The following is a 10641-nucleotide window of genomic DNA, read 5'->3' as shown; positions in this document are numbered from 1 at the left end:
TGACTGTATTTAAAAATGTTGTTATGTAGGTGCAAAACCGTTGATCTAAAATATGCTATAAAATAATTATTTTCACCTGATAAAATTTTTCATTTTTACACTGAACTTTTGTTTGAGCCCGAATGCTTTAAAATGGTATAGGTTTCAAAACAAGAATTGGTTTAATCAGGTCAAGATTACACTTTCATTGGCCAAGTACATTAATCAGCTTGAAAACAAGAATACTGCACTCTGATTGGTCAAAGTGACCACACACTCAACGGTTCCAGTGCTGGGTTCACGGCAAGGTCACACTCTCCATGTGGTAATCTCATCAAATTACCCGCGGTTTTTGTTTTGGAGCCCTTTCCAGCCAATCAGAACTCTAGATTTCATGTTACTCCGGAATTTTAGAAACCTCGTCTTGTACCTTGGAAAAAAGTGACTTTGACCCGATTAAAAATGCCGCATATTAAGATAACAATGTAAGAAAGTACTGAAATTCAGTTTCATGGTGATATAGATCTTCGAGGCTCAAAATAAAAAGTTTTGCGCAATATGCAAAAGAAAACAGAGGAAGAAAATTAACTTTTGATGCACATTTTCAGGCCTAAAATTCACTATTTATCAAAATATTTTTTTACAAAATGAATGACCAATATGAAAGAGAAACATTTAATCGGTCCAATTGTGCAAAGATATATATTTAAATTTACAAGAGGATAAAGTAGGTAAATTCTTAGAGAAAGAAAATCTCATGATTCACGAGATTTTGCAGGGAGGAGGATTCAGCTACGAGAGGATTTGGATGAATCTGGCCTATATGCTCATAAGCATATACTGAGACATGCGGTCTAACTGTGAGCTCGAAATCCTCGCACTCACTCGGCATTTTGCGAACAGTCTTTTTTCCAGTCGGTAGGTATGTGATGTAAATATCACAACAGCACAGGGCCTTGTTATTAGGCTATATCCCCACAATAGACATGAAACCGTGGCAGATACTCAGATCGCGCTTAAGCGCGATCTGAGTATCTGCCACGGTAAATTGGAGATTTGTCTAGATCCTTCTTTGTTTACTTTCCGTTTGGTCTCATCTCACATTTTAATCCCACTTAGTACATAACCAGACCGCCCCTTTACTTTAACCATTTAAAAAAATCAATATCAAGTTAGGCTATACGGATTTCGCCTAATATTCACTTGGTCAAACACACTTAGTCTAGGTTAGATGAACAGTTAAACCAAATTTTCATCTAAAAAAATGAAAGAAAAAAATATATATATATAAGTAGGTCAAGTGGAACAAGAAGAAATTAGACCAATTGCATGAGACTATGAATGAGAATTAGACAAGACAGGGTGTATTGTACTCAGTAATCGAGAGAAGATCAAAATGCCTTCAGACCAAATTGTCGATCGTAGAATAGCATAAATGGCATTATAGACTCTTAGAAAAAAGATGAACTTCTTGTAAAACAAATTTGAATATTATAATGTCATGTTAAAAATCTTTGGTAATATTATTATTTATTAGGCCTGCTCACCAATTCCTTCGCATACAACTCCTGCATCTTTATTGTGGCCGCAGTTGTGATTATAGTAACCGTTATGTCGACAAAATGCGATGTTTGATTCGGATCCTGTACACTCTACATCATCCAGGATAATTTCGCCTGTACCTTTACCAAAGGAGGCACTTAAGTCATAAGCTGAAGCACGTTGATATCCCAATGAATGACAAACCACATGGGCGTCATTAAGATCCCAACCGTCATGACATACTGTACTCCATCGTCCTTGGTAGTAAACCTCAACCCGGCCTTCAAAGGATCCTCTTCCACCACGTAAAAGGGTCCGGAGAGGTTCTGTATTTGATATTAGATCGTTATATTACTAAGATTTATAGCCCATCGAGGAAATACATCTCCCGAAATAATTCACACCAACACTATATTCCTGTAAAAATATATAATATTGACCTATAATGAGGTATTTTAGCAAGGGCTCAAGTTCATTTGAGTGATGGTAGTTTAAGGGAGGGGCGAGGCGTTGCGTCACTCTTTGTTTAGTTAGGCAGGCGCTTAAGTGCTGTTATCTTTGCTTTTATGTTTTTTTCTTTAATATGATTAGATCATATATATTTTTTGTTTGTTGCAATAAAAACGACACTGTTGTATTAATATAAATATCCCTGCCACGGACGGTTGCAGAGATATATAGCACAGGCACGATTTGATTTCCATCTTTGTTGAAGAAGCTGTGTTTTCAGATCTCATTTTTAAGATAATTTACACTGTTTTCACAATATCATCATTATTTAGTTAATAATGCTGCCAGCAGGGATTTATGTCATATTCACGTACCGTCATGAGTTTTTAAACAACATGAACTCAATTGAGGAGTTCTTGCGAGAATCGTTGAACCATATAAGGGTGAGAAAATTGATCGTATGCGTAACAAATGGATTTATTTGTGGTAGACCCATTAACATCAAATGCATATTTTCTCAGGGGTGGCGTTCGATCCATGGGACCATAGAGGTGACCACAACCTCCCAAATAAAGTCGTGTAAAACCTCTCTTTCCAACCGCGTAGCCAGGATTTCACTTTGGAGGGGGCGGTAAATGCACGCGAAGCGTGCCAACACTTACAGAGCGCGCGAAGCGCGCTCCCTAGGGGGTGGGTGCAGGGAGGGGGAGTTTCCCCCTCCCTTGCGAAGCGCGAAGCTTTTGGTGTTTCATAGATTAAAATGAAAAGGAGCCGTCTCTCTTGTCTCTAGTACCTATATCAGCGCCAATTCAGTTGACTTTATTGTGATTTTGAACCTTGTTTTCAAAAGTGATTGTGAACGCACAAAAAGGAATACAATGGAGGAAATTAAAATCATAATAACCCCGCGCGAAGCGCGAAAGCTAAAGCTTTTATCAATATTTTTGCCATGAAAAGGGTCCCGAGTAAAGGGTATTCTTAAAGATATATTGAATATTTCCCTTGGAAATATCAGATTTGATTACAAACAATTTAGCGACAGTGCATATCTTTAACTCGCGAAACAGAGGAAAAGAAGTGTATATGCCGGGAGGAAGATATTCCTCCCCGCACAGAGCAATAAAACTCTGAAATTTCAAAGGGCGGACGTTTCATCAAATGCAGATATATCTAATACCCCATCGGCTCTAATTCAATTGATTTCCTAAGATCATTGAACTTCATTACAAGGAAAATAGTGCGCAAAAAGTTGAAACTTCTGTGATTCATTAAAATTATATAAAAAAGGATGCCTAATTTCTTTAACTTATCCTGCAGCGCTTCATTTTTAATTATAAAGAAACCTAAGTGTCATTCAAAATTTCAAACCGAGGGCGCATAACAGGACAGGAGATGAATGTGCAGGGAAATAAAATGAAATTAATAGAATTTGAAAAAAAATATTGTACTTTTTTATTTAATACGACACGAATTTTATACATTCCTCTTTTTAAATTAGGAACCTGTTTGCCCCAAATTATGGTTGTTTAGTAATGACCTGAAAAGCGGGAGAAGTTGACTTTATGGAGGTGACGGCCGAAATTGATATAAAGATTTTACCCGCCCGGAGCCGACCCGATCAGAAGTTGCGCGATCAATTAAAAAAAAGATAACTTCATATACTTCGGCCTAACCTTACTCAGGGCCGTAGCCAGAAGCATTTTGTTGGGGGGTGTACCAGCTAAATTTGCCAACTAAATTTGGCGTGACAGCGCCAACGTGAGCACAGTGGGAGTCTGATGGGGGATGTGCCCCCCCCCCCTACAATAATCACATATTAAAAGATTTTGAATTTTTAAAATTGAATTAGTGGCATTTGGTGAATACTTTAAGGTAAATTATACAAAGATATACAAAGATATTTGCACTTTAAAAATAAACATTTTGGATCAAAATAGAAAGGCTAGTGTGCCGTAGTTGCTAACTTGCAGTATAATGATATACCCTATGCATTAATAATATCAAAATCAAAGATTTGTTAATTTTTAATTGACCTTCTGTGCAAGATGTCTCAACTAAAATTTCAAGAGTGCTACTGCTAAAAGTGGCGTACCGTGGGTCACGGCATGGGGGGGGGGGCACCAGCAAAAATTTAGAGTCATTAAGTGGGCGCGCGCGAAGCGCGCTCAATTGCCAGGTATACTGACCTGATAGAGACATTTTAAGGACTGTGCCATTAAACGGATATGTATCTTAGTGATCAAATAATGCGAGCGCGAAGCGCGAGCTGAAAATGTTTGATATTCAGTCCTAAAAAGGGACATTATAAGCAAAGTTTTGTAATCATGATACGTACATGTCTTACAAAACAAACAATGCGAGCACGAAGCGCGAGCTGAATTTTTTTGTATAACTTAACCCTAAAAAGGGACATTTTCAGGACTATCTTTTTAAATTTATGAAGTGCGTACATATCTCATCATAGTCATCTAATGCGAGCGCCAAGCGCTTGCTGATTTTGTTAGAATTACACTGGCACATGAAGCACTTTTTGTGGTCATTGTAATCATGAACATGATACGTATTTCACTAATGAAATATTGCGGGCGAGAAGCGCGAGCTGACAATTTTTGAAATTCAGACCTGAAGAGGGGCATTCTATGGCTTGTTTATAGGAATTTACTATTTCACTAATTAAGTAATGCGAGCGCGAAGCGCGAGCTGAAAATTTGTTATAATTAGATCAGAAAAAAGGGACATTTTAAAGGAGAATGAAACCCTTGAAACCAGCTGAATCCATATCAAAGAGAAAATCAAAGAAACATATTGTTGAAAGTTTGAGGAAGATTGAATGAATAATAAGAAAGTTATGAGCATTTGAATATTGAGATCACTAATGCCATGTAGATCCTCCAATTGGCAATGCGACCAAGATCTGTGATGTCACACACGTACAACTCCCTCATTGCTTTAGTACTTATTTCACTTATATTCTCACTTTTATAGAATTTATCACAAGGTGAGGTGTTCTCTTTATGAGAGGACAAGTACAGAGGTTTCACAACATTATATCATTGATGAATCGGTTGTCATATGATTAGAAAGAGCAAAAAGAGATGTTTTGGGGTATATTTTCAGTGTCCAAAAGGGGAGAGTTGTTCATCTGTGATATCATAGATCTTGGTTGCGTTGCCAATGGGAGAATCTCCATAGCATTAGTGGTCTCGACATTCAAATGCTCATAACTCTTGTATTGCTAGTCCTATTTTACTCAAACTTTTGTTGATCGTATTCTTTGATTTTTCTGCTTTCACAAAAGCTTACTTGCTCCAAGAGTTTCATTCTCCTTTAAGGACTGTCTTTAGGAATTCGTGCACTGCAAAAACGCCGGTGTTCATTTAACACCAGCCCAGTATCTATATCGGTCCACACCAATGCGAACGTAAGCACAGACTGGAAATGTTTTATTAAGGCCTTAAAAGGGGGCAATCACTTTAAGTATATGAAAAAAAGCATATGTCACTACATAAAACAATGATAACTTGAAGTGCGAGGAGATAGTTTGGTGCATAATCTTTATGGACTTAAAATACAACAGGACTATATATCTCATCAGTCAGACAATGCGAGCACCAGGAATGATGCAACCCCAATCTGCCCCCATCCCCACCCTAAGCACCTTCTGACACCATAAATAAAAAAAAAAAGTTTAGTAAACATTTTTTTGTTTTTTGCCAACTGCAAACTTGTAGACAAGTCTACAAGTTGTAGACTTGTCTTCATGAATTTGCCAACTGCAGAGTTACAAGTTTTTTAAGTCTTGTGTTCTGTTCTTTTCAGATCTGAAACGGGGCAGTACTTGTACATCACTTTGCTGACTGGTAGAGTGTATAGTGTTCTGCCACTTTGATAGGCCCACTTTATAATTTGCCAACTATACTTTGGCTTTGATTATTCAACTTAAACCTTGGAAATTCATCCCACCCAATATTTATGTACCTAGTCTTGCCTCTAATTTTACAAAATTAATGTGTTTGTTAAATCGTCAATAATTGTGGTATAATTTGCAAACTAACAAGCTTGTTCATATTGGGGGAGGACTGGCTTACTTTGTGTGTTATTATAGCTCCATCTGTTTTGCACTTATTATTTTGCTGACTAGTAGGGCTCTAAGCCTGGCTACATGGACTTGGATTTGCCAATTGGTTGTCTTTACTCTAAAAGTCGTAACCTTCTTCGAAGTTACTACCCCTAATTTTCTTTCCTTTTCTTTCTTTCTTTCTTTCTTTCTTTCTTTCTTTCTTTCTTTCTTTCTTTCTTTCTTTCTTTCTTTCTTTCTTTCTTTCTTTCTTTCTTTCTTTCTTTCTTTCTTTCTTTCTTTTTCTCTCTCCCCCTCTCTTTCTCTTTCTTTCTTTCTTTTTCTCCCCTATCCTCCATTTTGCCAACTGGTACATGATTTTGCCGACTGCCACGAAAGTTGGGGGGGGGGGGGGGGGGTGTCACACCCCCCCCCCCATACCCCCCCTCTAGCTACGGCCCTGACCTTACTCTAATTCCATGCCCTATAATCTATACATTTGAACTTTAACTGGCAAGAAACACATATAGCTGAGGTGGAAAAGCAGGGTTAGAGAAAGGGTGGGGGAAACAATGGAGAACTTCAATATTGTCATTTAACCGCGCTCAGCGCGGAAGCAAAATTCATATATAAATTTAGAGCAAGAGTGAAGGAGTTTCTCTTTTGAGAAAAAAAAAAAAAAAAAACCGACAAAGCTACCTTTCTTCCCTTTCCTCCCTTCCCTTTTCCTTTTTTTCTCTCTTTTTTCTCTTTTTTTTTCTTTTTGGGGACGTTTTGGGTGGGCGACCGCCCCCCCTGGCTACGCGCCTGTCTCTTTCATCCTCATCTCACCTTGGATTGTTGAGTATTGTGGTGGATAAATCGACGGGTTGATGACGAACCGCCCTGTCTCAAATTCGCTGCTAAAGATTCCCATCTTTCTTTATGCCTTACTTTTTCAGAAATGTTTTTTTTTTGTTTATCGAAAAAAATACAGACCATTCAAAAGGAGAGTAACTATAGGGATAGTTTGTGCCAGCCACACGTTGTTAATGCACATTTTGGTAAAAGAAATTTGCTACCAAAATGTTTCGATAGCGCATTCTGACAGGGTTTATTGCTACCAGAATGCGCAGTTATAACCTGATATGCCTGCACATTTGATTTTAGACAATATAATATGCACATTTCGGTAACAACTTAAAAACAAGATATGAGGGATATAATGTATGGACAGCCAAAAGGGCAAAAAATAAAAGTTTTAGAAATATATAAATATGGCAAAAAACAAACAAACAATCATACTTAAATAAATACAAACAGAAGGCAGAAATAAATCTAGCTGCAAAATAATGGACAAACACATCAAATTAATACAATCGCAGAAATATAGGTTCACTCAGAAATAGAGATGGTGTTGGAAATATAGAACTTGAAAAATAGGAATTTCTATGGCATTCTGAATTGGTGATGCCCTGGAACGGCAATTTAGGCTGAAAATGGGGGTCTCAACCGCGGCACATACGTATCATACATTTACAGTAAGTGCCCCCGGGGATGGGCGAATGGAGCTGTCGTAGCTTATCGGTGACATAAGTAGTCCAGATTGGACCTTGGTATATGGAAATTCCCTTTCCCAAAACTAACATAGAGGGCACATGCCTCCCAATCTCTAATCCGGTGCCCATCCCCTCATCGACCATCCTCACCTGGTAGATGAATTGGCACTGGATGAAAGATTGGGAGACATGTATCCTCTATGTTAGATTTGGGAATGGGAACTCCATATACCATGGTCCAATCTGGACTATGACACAACTAACACGATTATTGTCAATCTATCATATCGTCGCTGCACCATCTCCAGCTTCCGGGTGATTTCCTTGGTGAAGGGTCCCACAATTTCACATCCATATTCCAGGAAAGGTCTGAGGAAAGATTTGTAACATAGTACCTTGACGCTTTTGGGGCACGGTAGCTGGTTACGTTGCAAGAAGTGTAGAGTTGGCCCTCTTGGTAACCATGCTAATATAGTGGTTCCACTTCATGTTCTGATGAATATGAACATCAATAGATACCTACTTAGCAAAGCTGGCCTTTTGTAATAGCTGATCATGAATTGAGTATGTATTTTTTCTTAGTGGTTTCCGCTTGATTGTTACTGAGATAGTTTGACACTTCTGACTCCCACTCTTGGAGTTGCTGGCATCATCCTGGGATCGGATCCTGTGGTAGAGTAGGCAGTCATCGCCAAACAGTTTTGTTGTTGTCTGGGATGAAATGCAATGAGGTAGATCATTAATGTAGAGTACAAAAAGAAGAAGGCCGAGAACACTGCCTTGTGGCACGCCCGACCAGACTGAATGGGATAGTATTCCAGGTGCATCAATGGACGACTAGTTTTTTAGTTCTGTTGTGGAGGAAGCCTTGGAACTAGCACAGGGTAGTAAGACGAATGCCGTAGAACTTCAGCTTGTAGAGGAGTCGGTGGTGTCAAGTCCTTTGACAAGGTGTTCACAGGTGAAAATTAGTTCGATGATACAAGAACGTCGCTTACGAAATCCACATTGAGCATGTATCCAGGTGATACATAATAGAGCTGCAGATAACATGTTCTAAGACTTTGCACATGAGATGGACGGCAGAGATATGGGTCTGTTATTCTCCTTCCTTGGACACGGGAGCAACATTTATCATTCTCCAGTCATCTGTGATAATGCCTTAATGGATAGACGCTTTGAATAGTACTGTGAGCGCTGGGGTGATCTCGTCAGCAAATGTCTTGAGTAATTTGTCAGAAATTCCATCTGGGCCTCTTGATCGAAGAGGATCAAACAGCTTATTGACACCCGGTGGGAGAAATGTCAATTTAACCAAATTGTAGAACTAATTTATAACGATTATAAATATTTATTTTCTTTAATGATAACTTTAAATTAGCATCGGTAAAAAAATGCGTAAAATGTTTTGTTTGTATGCTTATAGGGCCCCTTTTGATACAAGTTTTTGCTGAAAGGGCATCCTATTGGAATATTATTTGAATAAATGAATAAATAAATGTAAGATAATGTTATCTGAAACCAAAACCTGAAAAGTAGTGGAAATTTACAAGCTCGCCTCGCTCGCTTGCACATAATGCTATTTTTCATAGATCCCCTCATTTTATGATGTGTTTATCATGCTATTTCCCTTTAAAGGAAAAACTGAAAAGCACTTTTGTAATTGGCCTAATTGTAAGCAACCCTTTTAAACAACGATTCTAGGAGGTCCCAATATTTTGAAGATTCCGATCAATCACCCCTCCTCCTCTCTTTGCCTCCTCACTCCTCGAAATAATGTTATGGGTTTTCATTTGATTACTTTATCGATTGACTGACTGATTGGATGATATTGATTGATTGGTTGGTTGGCTAACATTGTGGTTGATTGATGAATTAAAATAATGATTGAATGAGCTACTAATGGGGTGGTTGATTATTTGAGTGACCTATCGATAGTTGGTTGGTTTGCTGATTGGTTGGTTGATTGATAGGTTTGTTGGCAACATGAAATGGTAATATTTTTGTTTTCGGGTCCGAGAAATAATTGTGCCGTCCAAAAATCCAAAATGGGTGCCATTTCCCCAGAAAATCACCTTTTCCCATAACTTTGTTATTTTGTGGAATTTTCACATGATTTTTGTGTCTATACTTATTTATAAGGGACCAGGAAATCCATTAGTGCATGCAGAAAGAGTCGCATATGATTGGTAGTTGACAGGTTACAATTTTTTAAAACTTAATTTCATCATTCGAATGTGTGATAAAAAACACTAAGGAAGACAAAATAAAATAAATATTGGTGAAGCATTTGATCAAAATTGACTAAAGAACAAGAAAATTAATATTTGATTTCTTGAATTTCTGATGATATATGCTAGCAGCATTTACCGTGTTTAATATATAAACTGAATAAATCCCCATTTATTGATGGTCCAAAAACGGAAAATATATGTCTATACAGTTGCGGGAATGAAGTGATAAGTCTGAGGATAAATGAAGGCAAGGGTAAGATAATTCTAAATTTTCTGAGAAAACTGAAATTTACCGAATGTGTATCAAAGCAATGGTGCAGGTCCGCGTACATGTATGTGACGTCACAAAACTGGATTTTTGAAAAAGAAAAAAAATCTGTATAATATTTCATGGATATTTGCCAAATACTCACCATCATAACTCCAACAAAGGGTGAACATGTATTTGATCATATGTTGTTTTTACCCTAGTATCGAATTGCTTAGAAAGTTTGATGAAATTGCTCAGAAAGGGATGATAGTACCCCCCACCCTCCTTCAGACCTGTCGCAAATTCACACACTATTCGGTGCATATCACTTGGGATGATCTCCTTGAAAGTCATTATGCCAGGTTACGTGTACGAACAGAATACCAAGATCAAGAACTTTAAGTTGAACGTTATACGTTGTATTTAAATAGCCATAAATGAGACCAAGGGTAGTCAATACAATACCGTTTAGTACAAATAAGGACTAATTAAAAACCCCTTAGTGATATTAGTTTATTCAAACCAATCAGGTTATATAATACACATGTTTAGTACAAAGGTAGGCAAAATAGAATACAACATGAAAGGTGT

Source organism: Lytechinus pictus, chromosome 17 (genome assembly GCF_037042905.1).
Source record: "Lytechinus pictus isolate F3 Inbred chromosome 17, Lp3.0, whole genome shotgun sequence".
In the NCBI taxonomy this organism is placed as follows: Eukaryota; Metazoa; Echinodermata; class Echinoidea; order Temnopleuroida; family Toxopneustidae; genus Lytechinus; species Lytechinus pictus.
This window is presented reverse-complemented; position numbering follows the sequence as displayed.